Here is a 10,525-nt window from a genome sequence, read left to right on the forward strand (position 1 = left end):
CCGCATACCACAAAAAAAAAAAAAAAAAAAAAGAATCTGCCTGCCAATGCAGGGGACGCAGGTTTGAGCCCTGGTCTGGGAGGATCCCACATGCCACGGAGCAACAAAGCCCATACACCACAACTACTGAGCCTGCGCTCTAGAGCCCATGGGCCACAACTACTGAGCCTGCGTGACAGAACTACTGAAGCCCGTGTGCCTAGAGCCCGTGCTCCACGAGAGAAGCCACCGCAGTGAGAAGCCCACACACCACAATGAAGAGTAGCCCCTGCGCACAGCAACGAGGATCCAATGCAGCCAAAAATAAATAAATAAATAAATAAATTTACAAAGGGGTGGGGTGCTTTCTTTTCTGTGGGATGAGCCTTGAGGACAGGCCCTCTACGTCATGGGACTGCCTGAGCTACTGAAGCTGCACAAGCCCAGCCTCCAGTGACTCGGGTCTCCTTCTGTAGAGGGGCTCTAGGACAGAGGATGGTGCCCAAGCATCCCATCCCATCCTGCCATCCGGGGCTCCCATGTGGCTTACCAGGCCTGATCAATTCCCTTCTGGACCTTTCACTGCACAACACCAAGCACCACAGAATTAATTATGCGGGATACCATATGCAAAGGGGCCGACAGAATTCCAGTGCTGGATGCCAAGACACATCACTCCTCTTTCTCTCCCAGCTCTTGAATGCCAAACCTTGAGAGCTGGGCATCCTAAGATCCCACTTATGGGTGATGGCACCTGCCACCATGGTCTTTGCTGAATATACACGATCAGGGAGGGGAGAGGATAAGCCTTCCTGAAATGGGAAGTAGGGAGGAATGAGGATAAGGAGCTGGGGAAGGGGAGTCCCCCAACCATCCCGCCTACTGTTCTTTCCCTTCCCCTCCCCCAATCAGCCATCACTGGATCAGAGTTACCAGAGGGCAAGGGATGTTGGCAGGACGTGGGAGGAAGGGTTTGTAAATAGTAAGACACAGAAGATTCCTTATTTACCCTGCAGCAAGTAGGGAAGACATTCGTACGTGAACTTAGACAAGTTTGCAAGAGGACAATTAAAACAGCCTTGCCTAAGTAAATTTTAAAAATTAACTATTAAGAAAATTAATGTCATCTGAGCATGTTGTAAGAATTCTAGAGTTTTCTACGTCTTCTTGTAGGAACACATATAGGGAATAATTTCACTTGGAATATTCGAAACTATTCTACCCCCATCCCATTGCTGTTTCAGAGCCTCCCCCTTCCAAAAACAAGGTTGGCATGGCAACCAGAGCACCAGTCACTGTGGTCCCTAACCACATCCGCCAGGGCCTGGCTTGCTAAGACGTGTGCCAGCTCTGTTGTCTGTAGGGCACTACTGGCCACAGCACACAGCAAGCTATAATCAAGTCAGAAACCATCGAATTCGTATAGAACTCAGCTCAACATAAATATTCATTAAATGTGAAATCCTATGGTGATGCAATGTTGAGACTGCAAATTTAAACACAAGAGTCAGGAAATGCAAAAATTGCCTCTCGAACTTGAATCACTCATACGGCACATTTAATGCCAAGCAAGTTTATATGTGCCCTAGAGATTTAAACCTAATAACTCCAAAGTTTCAAAACTACACATTAGCTGTTCATTTAACTCGCTGAGTGAGGGTGACATTTACTGATGGGCACTGGAACATTTCCGGAGTGGACATGCCATGAAAAGGCATGACAACCCTCTAGTACAAGTGAACTATAACACGTCATGGATAGACTCTGGAATATTCCTGGAGGCCCCAGCACCCATATAATAACCACTGTTCCACAACAAACAGCAACGATAACCAAAAAAATTTCAACATGCCAACATGTACATAATGAAGCAATAACTTAATAATTCCCAAATGCTTATAGTGGGGCCCTTAAAGAGTAGAAAATCACATTCATTAAACTGAAATCCAAATTTCTTCCAGTCGCAGTCTGCTGGTCTCTTTAGAAATACTACTGTAGTCCTTTAAAACTGCTTCCCATCCAGCACCTAAACACAGGCTCAGCCAGAACTTCCAAGGCTGGAGGGAGGGGGATCGAGGAAACAATATGGTATAAATTTAAGTAAGGATGGGTCATTCTGGAACTACATGTAACTTTTACTATTCCCCAAAATGCCAATTTTCTAAGTGACACCAAAATATTGCTCATATTTAAATAAAACATACCCCCTAAAAGTCTACAGTCAGGCTGAGATGTCTCTTCTCCAGCATGCTCTGAACACTGCACCCAGGCAGCCACACGCCAGCCTGGGAGGAGTCAGGTGGTGCTACGTCCTGATCCTACCTCCTTTTTCCAGGCCTGGAGAACAGAGGCAAGGTGAAATTATTTTCAGAGTCTGGTCCATTCCCAACTACTTGGAATAGCCCTAGGACATACCCATGTCTTGTGAATTGTTTCTACAATCACAGAAAGCTCTCCCTCAAAAAGCCAAGTCTTCTTCTGGCTACACTAACATCTCCATCACTACCCTATCCCAAAGTATCATGATCTAGAAGAATTTCAGCTCAGTAAATATTTAAGAGTTTTACTGCAGGGCAACAGGGGGATGAGTAAGACACAAGCCCACTGTGCTGGGAGCTGTGATTTTGTGGGGAAAAGAAAACAAAGAATAAGGTATTGAAGACCAGCTGAGAAGTGAAAAATGGAGTGCTTCAGTCGAAGGAACCCACCAGTAGAACTTGGAAACACTTGATGGGAAGAGCTGGAAGTTTGACCACAGGTGAAAGCGTTGGGAGAGAGGATAGGAGGGTAGGGGGCAAAGGTGGGGGTCAGGAACGTGGAGGCGTAGAAACATATTCCCACAGAAGGGCAATCCAAAATGAAGGGCACAGAGGGAAGAAAGCCCAGGACCCATTCAGGAAATAAGGGCGGGAACACACAGGACCCAGGCCCGCATCCCAGGCCATCTCTGTGCTCAGCTCACTAGTAAACAACAGGATGGCACTGAAAGATTTTGATCAAGGGAATGACAAGATCAGAGGTTACTTTGGAAAGATGAATCTGGTGGGGAGGGGAAGAACTGCTAGGAGAAGTGAGACTGTGAGGCAGGGAGAAGCTTAGGCAGCACCTGGCATGAAGCAGTAAGGTCAGCAAGGAAAGAGCAAGTTCATTTCCTCTGACTTGGCCACAAGCTACCTTGATTTAAATTTTGAAATGGCTTTGCAAGTCAAGCTTGCAACATTCTTTACATGCCATTAGCTGCCTGCTTCCCACCTACTCCAAGACTGAGGCACTTTCTGAAAAGATGCCAAGTCGCAGAGTACCCATTGATGGTTCCAAAAATCGCATAAAGGTGCTGAACACACAATGTCAAATGCATTTAAGTAAAAGCATACAATAGGTACAAAGAAAAGCATTCTACGTCAAGTGTGGGACAAGCCTTGGCAACCAGGACAACCTGAACAGCAGACGGCCTTCTGGGTAGAATCCAGGGAAGGCGCTCCTAGCTGGGAGGATGAAACAAGATAATACGGGTGAAAGTTCATGGGGGCCCCTAAAGCATGTGGAAGATTTGCTGGAACCTGAGCATCAGAGGTGGGATGCCGCTCTAGAAAGACCAGCACCTGGGAACACCAAGACCCGAGTTCTAACCCCAGCTCCTCTCATGACCAGAGGCTTGAGGAGCCTGCCCACAGCGCCCTCACTGTAAAAGGAGAGCAGAGCCACAGCATTCCAGGGTGCCCTCCAGCTCAATCAAGGACTCTCGCAGTCAAAAGAAACCAAGGAGCAAAGAGAGAAGGGACAGAGATCATAATGAAGGCACAGGCCAAATGGCTCTGGAAAATGAAAGCACCTATGTCAAAGTGAAGAGAACACTCTGGTCACCCTAGGGCCGGTGCAGCCCTCCCCGGTAGCAGAACTTGAGGCTCACAGGGTCTGGCGAAGTGTCATAAAGCCACTAATGGCCATCTGATACGCAGATGGCCAAGAAAGGAGAGAACAGAGACCTACCAAGCGCAACTTAAAAGCTTTCAGCTCCAGAACTTCCAGCGATAGAATGGATGGCAAACGTCAATGCCCACAGGGCCCAGGCACTGGTAGACACAGGATCGTTATACTGCGCGCAGCAAGCCGCAGCAATGCAACAGAGGCTTATAAACTGGGGCCTGTGTCCCATCTGAAGAGGGCAGCTGTTATTCCACTGGGGCAGGCTGTCGCCACGTGGGAATGTGGGCCCAACGTTGCCAGATCTTTTCATTTTTCAAGAAGAGCCAAAGCTCCAGATTATTATGTAAAATTTCTAGATTTTTTTTAACAGGATCAAACAAAAGAGCAGGAAGCCATTTTCAGCCCATGGGCCTGCTGTTTGGAGGCACCCTGATGGTCTGGTACTTGGCTCTAATGCATCTCTACCCACCACAGACTGACGGCGTCACTCTGAATGAGAGGACGGGGAAAGAGACAGGGCAGAAAACATCAAGTGCAGCAGCACCCACCTGGGCCACAATCAGTTGCCACGGGGTGTGCCGACAGCACAGTGGTCCCTCCCGTGAGGTTGCCTCTAGGCCTCGGAGCATGGCCATCTGCCTGGCCAGCGGATGTGTCCCTGCCCAGAACGCTAGGGTAGCAGCTCCTGGATTGTGCTCAGATACACCTACAAGGGAGGGACCCAGGTACCACGCCAGGTACCTTCCCTTCGATGCAGACATTGGTCATAACACGGATCCTCATGGCAGAGGGAAAAAGACAGTACTTTACCATTTACTAAGTGATAGGAATATATAGCCTTTCACTTTTATGAAATTGTTTTCTGATGTGGGTTTTGTTTTTCTTTTAAGAAACAGATATTACCCATTGTGAGTGGGGGGGTGTGGACCTGGTTGGGGAGTGTAAACTAGATCCACTCTTTTGCAGAGCAAACTTACAATACATAACAAGAGCATGAAAAATGTTTATACCTCTCGACCCAGTGGTCCCAATTCTAGAACTTGATTCTTTGAAGACAATCAAGAGACAGAGAAAAGATGTTCCTCACAGCATTACTTATAATAAAGAAAAACAAGACACTAAAAATGTTTCAGAGTATTTATTAGTAAGAGGAAAATACTTAAGGTACATGAAGGGTTATAAACACTATGTAATGTTTTTTCCAATTTTCTTAAAAATCCCTCCAAGCTCATAGGAAAAAAAGAAAGGAAATCTATACCAAAACACAAAAGGTTAACAGAGGTATGTGTAGGCAGCGGGATTGATTTTCTTTTTCATACTTTTCTGTATTTTCCAAGTATTCTACAATAAATATGTATTATTTTTATAATTAAAAAATAAGTTAGATGATTTTTTTTAAAGGAAAATTTTGGCCCTGACAAGAAGTAATGTAAAATGAATCTATTCTAACATTTTTGCCCAAATTGTATCAAAATACACCCAGGTCCTTAAGCAAGAGGGTCAGTGAGCTTTGTCTTCAAGTGACCCAAGTTCAATCCCAGCTCTGTGGCCTTGAGAAGCTTACTTACACTCTCAGCCCTGGTTTCCTCTGTTAAGTGCAGCTAATTCAACTGCCCAAATATGTATGGGAGAAATCATGAAAATGACATCTGTAAATCACAAACTGTATTGTGGGTGTATATGTTTCTTCTCTAGGCTGTATTCATGGTAAGAACTCAATAAATGTCTGCTGACAAGTTAGGGTACTCAGTTTAAGTAGAAAATCAAGTTTTAATTAAATTCTTACAGCACTGAATGGCTTCCCGTACACACACCTAATCAAGCACCACCCCTACTCTATTTTTAAAATGCAGCAGCTTCTGCACCAGGAGACCAGAAGTCCCCATTCCAACATAAATTCCCCCGTGAAACTTCTAGAATCATCAAAGTCTGTTTTCACCAAATTAGCTCTACACACTGAGTTTCTAAACAACCATAACAGACTGGCTGCTGGGGAAAGAAGGGGGTTAATATCAAGTCTTACAACACATCTTAAGGGTAATAAAAATAAAACGCTCTCCCTTGAACCACAATAGGCCAGCTGACCTCATTCTCTTCACACTATCATGAGTCAACAGAGCCGCTAAAAGTCAGATTTTAAAACATCTCATTCAAGCTGCAAATGGAACAAAGAACCTCTACTCTTTAAGGCCTCCCCATCCTGTTTGACAGGTATAAAGGCACGTCTCCACAAAGGGGTTATCAGCTTTAACCTCAAAGGTAGGTAAAAAATGAGTCAGAAAGGGCCAGAAGGCGCAAATCCATGTACTGTGTCATTACAGACGTTTTTCTTCAGAATGGGCTGCCCAGGCCTACACGTAGCACCTGGGCCAGGCATACCCTCAGTATCCCATAGGCGTGTTCCACCAGAGGACCTGGGGTTGACACGCTGTCCGCCCCCTCCACTCAGCTGCCTGCAGGCAGGGCCAGTGTCTCACTCGTCCCCATCGGCTGCCTCACCCCGCACAGGGTCTGAGGGACAGAGGCAGCAGTGAATGCCTGTCCACTGCGGAAATGCAGACCTATGGGAAGGTTTAACAGCCAGGAGAATGGCATGAGCGGGGAGAAGCCACAGCTTTAGGTTCTTACAATCTTTTAAATCAAATTTCAAATCACAGGGAACATGCAGACTGTGTAAAGTAAGAAAGGCGATGGACACAGGATGGGGCCTCTTTGGAGAAAGCCATGCAGGCTCCAAAATGGCTCTAAAAAGCTGGTCACAGGAAGGAGGTGTGTCTCACGTCAGAAATCCCTTTAAATGCCAGAGCGCCATGGCCATTCCAACTTTCCCAAAGCCAAAAAACAACGGATGTGCCACGAAGCGACAGTTGTGTACTCAAGTCACTGGTCCCTCTTCCCAACCTGGCAGAATGGCTCTTTGTGGAAAAAACAAGGTAGAATGAGACTGTGTGATTAAAAAAGAAGAAAGAGAGAAAAGAGGAAGGAAGGAAGGAAGGGAGGGAGGGCGGGAGGCAGGGAGGGAAGAGATCTCTAAGAGCGGAGGGTTTTCTCAGTTGAAGTTACAGACTCATTTCTTGGTCCATCAGTCTGGATTACTGACTCTAAATTCCACCATCAGCTGCCATAATCTCACCCCAAGCAGAAGAAAGTGCCAAGTGAAGCAGTCTTGTAAAAACAGAAATGGCTTAGAATCACACAGACCTGGGTTTGAATCTGGTCCCTGCTACCAACCTGCTCAGTGACTTCACCTCTCTGAGCTTAGTTTTTTCATCTGAAAACCTGGGGCATCCCATTTGCCTCGTCCGTTAAGTGTAAGCACAGCACTGTGCCCAAGGCCTGGCATGCAGAAGCATATGATCATTACTACCTATTTTTAAAAGCTCTGACAGAGGAAAACTGAGCGACTCAAAATCTAAATTAAAGGAGAAAAGCAACCACTTAAACCCAATGTGCAGATTTAGAAGGTCTGGCTTTCCCCAATAATTCACCTGATCATAAAGCATGCTTCTCTATTGGCTCTCCCTGGCACACTCAGCCGAGGTGCAGCTGAGGATGACATGAAGGCCCAAGCCTGGAAGTCAGGAGACCCAGACAGTTGTCCAGGGTCATCTATACCTCACCACGTGGGCCTGGCCCTTCACTTCTTTGGACCTTGGTCTCCTTATCGAACACATTAAAGGGCTGAATATTGTTCTTCGGATTATTAAGATGGATTTAAAAGTCATTTTTGTCATGAACTGCAAATCCGCATCGTCCAGACATGGGAAACGCCATCAAGAAGCAAAGTTTTCACATGACATATATTCAGGTTAATGATGATTCTGAATACCAAACCTTTAGAGTTATTCCCAGGGACACTAGGGCTTGGCTGTGAACTATTCTCCATGTGTCTGTCCATCCATAACAGCTGTCCATATTAGGGCTTTCTCAATAATCAGTGTTTTACCACGAAAAGCACGTCTTCAGACCTTTATGTCAGGTACCCTGCCCCTGAACATGTGCACACACACAGGTCACTTTCATACAACCTGGTATTATAATATCAGTGGGTCCACCAGAACCATTCTTTGCATCTAATCAAGCAAGTTTCTGTAAATAACAACCAAAAAGGAAAGCTAATCCCAGAATGTATAGCCAAAGCAAATGACATTGTTCTCATCAATTAATCCAAGCCCATTAAGACCCACTGCCTGCCTGGTGTCCACTGTGAATCCATCATTCATTCACTAATAGTGAGTGTCTGATAAGCAGCAGGCACCGGGGACCCAGGGATGAACAAAAGCAAACAGGCCTGTGCCCAGGTCCACAAGGAAGATGTAAGGAGTTGCTCTTAAGGCATTTCAACATTGACGGACACTCCGTTTCATTTTCCAGTGAATTACTGCAAAGGCACAAACATCTGCACTTCGCACTCACACACCTTGCATTGAGCCTCACCTTCTTGCCCTTCACCAGCTAAATGCAGAAAATTCTTTTTTTTTTTTAACTTAAGTGTAACTGACCTACAACATTATGTTAGTTCCAGGTACACAACATAGTGATTCGATATTAAATGCACAAAATTCTTGGAGTGACTATCTTCTCACTTCTCCCAAGGATGATGCATTTAACTACTATCAGATAGATGCACAGGAGAGAAGTTAATCCATTAGAGGCAATGGATGCCTTCAGGACCAAGGGCTCTATTGTGTAGGGAAACCCAGTTGGGAAGAATTATCATTTATCCACACACGTCTGGCTCTATAAGGGACTGTGAACTCCAGAAGACAACAGCAATACGGTATCTGGTACAGAATAGGGCTTTGGTAGAAATCTATCAAATGAACATGCTCGATGGAGACACATAAACCTGTAGATCTCTCTACAACTCACACCACTCAAATCCTCAGTGATGCACTACTTGATGACAGGTACTAGGTGAGTGCTTCTCTTTTTCCTCTTGGAGAGGAGGGGCATCACAGAAACCACCAAGGGGAAAAATTATGTATCTTCTCAGGAAAATGAAAGTGCACATACACGGGATTGTGTGTATAATTTCAGGGGTTCACAGGCCCTCTCTGGAAGTCTGTGTCCCTCGGGTTAAGAACCCCTATGCTAGACTGTTAAAAATTAGACTTGGGACTTCCCTGGTGGTCCAGTGGTAAAGAATCCACCTTCCAATGCAGGGGACACGGGTTCAATCCCTAGTCGGGGAACTAAGATCCCACATGCCATGGGGCAACTAAGCCTGAGCGCCACAACTACTGAGCCCGTGCATCCTGGAGCCCCTGTGCCACAACTAGAGAGAAACCCGCACCACAGCTAGAGAGAAGTCCGCTCACCACAACGAAGAGCCCGCAACGCAATGAAAGATCCCACATGCCTCAATGAAGATCCCGCATGCTGCAACTAAGACCCAATGCAGCCAAAAAAAAATCAAATTAAATAAATAAAATAATTTTTTAAATTAAAAAAAAAATTAGACTTGAATTAATGTCAAGACCTAGCCAGCCAAGTCCTATTTATTTGGTGATAATAGGAAGAAAGGGGCCAGAAAGACCTGGGTTTCAACCCAGGTTTTATCATGCGCTAGATGTGTGAGGTCAAATAAGTCAAATCGCCTTTCTCAGCCTCAGTTTCCTCATCTGTGAAATGGGTTAATAACAGTTGTTGATTCCATGTTAAAGTAACGATTAGATGAGCAAACACATGACGTGCTTGGCACAGTGCCCGGTACAAAATAAATGCTCCTAAATGGAAGCCATCACCACCCTCTCTAGTCTCCAGACCCCAAACTTACCTCCCACTCCCATCTTCATCTCCATACAGAGCTGTATTAGTAACCCCCAGGGCATCTCAGAGAACAAGACAGGAAATAAGAGCTCCTAAGAATTCACAAGGTCACAAAACACAGCCTTATTGTTTTTCCCAAAATCAAATGCTTGGTTTTAACCTATGAAGGCCCTTCTGACAAGACAGTCAGCAGTCCCTTTTTGTGTAAATCCAGGTCAGCTGTCAGCACGCAATTGTTCTATTAGGCCAAGTCAATTTTTAGAGGCAGGCCTGTTAAGTTAACTTAAAATGGAGATGAAAAGAAAGTGTTTGATCAAACGCTAAACTGCAGAAACAAACTGACAGGGAAACAAGGCAGAGGAATTAGTTTCCTAAAATTATTCTCTCTGATACCCTTAGTTAACACTGGCTATTTAAGGACCTCACTCAGCCTTTCTAACCCACCACTCAGCTCTCCTCCCACCGCTCATGGCTAAAGGCACTGGCTTAGTTCTTTTTTTTTTTTTTTTTAAATAAATGTATTTATTTTTGGCTGCATTGGCTCTTCGTTGCTGTGCCCGGGCTTTCTCTAGTTGCAGCGAGCGGGGACTACCCTTCCTTGCAGTGCACAGGCTTCTCATTGCAGTGGCTTCTCTTCCTGTGGAGCACAGGCTCTAGGCACACGGGCTTCAGTAGTTGTAGCACGCAGGCTCAGTAGTTGTGGCTCGCGGGCTCTAGAGCGCAGGCTCAGTAGTTGTGGCACACGGGCTTAGTTGCTCCGCGGCATGTGGGATCTTCACGAACCAGGGATCGAACCCGCGTCCCCTGCATTGGCAGGCGGATTCTTTTTTTTTTTTTTTTTTTTTTT

General features: G+C 45.6%; 1 protein-coding gene across 2 annotated transcripts in view; it reads right to left on the reverse strand.

Annotated features, from left to right (window-relative positions):
- ZNRF3 (zinc and ring finger 3) overlaps positions 1-10,525 on the reverse strand; it is a 148,622-nt gene that overhangs the window by 134,320 nt on the left and 3,777 nt on the right. The window contains exon 1 of one of the 2 annotated variants that reach the window (XM_055080396.1): positions 3,970-3,996. The exons of the other annotated variant lie outside the window; for it this stretch is intronic. The gene's annotated coding sequence lies outside the window, so the exon portion shown is untranslated. Of the gene's footprint in view, positions 1-3,969; positions 3,997-10,525 lie in introns of those variants that run through there. 2 annotated transcript variants of the gene reach the window in all.

Source organism: Physeter macrocephalus, chromosome 19 (genome assembly GCF_002837175.3).
Source record: "Physeter macrocephalus isolate SW-GA chromosome 19, ASM283717v5, whole genome shotgun sequence".
NCBI lineage: Eukaryota > Metazoa > Chordata > Mammalia > Artiodactyla > Physeteridae > Physeter > Physeter macrocephalus.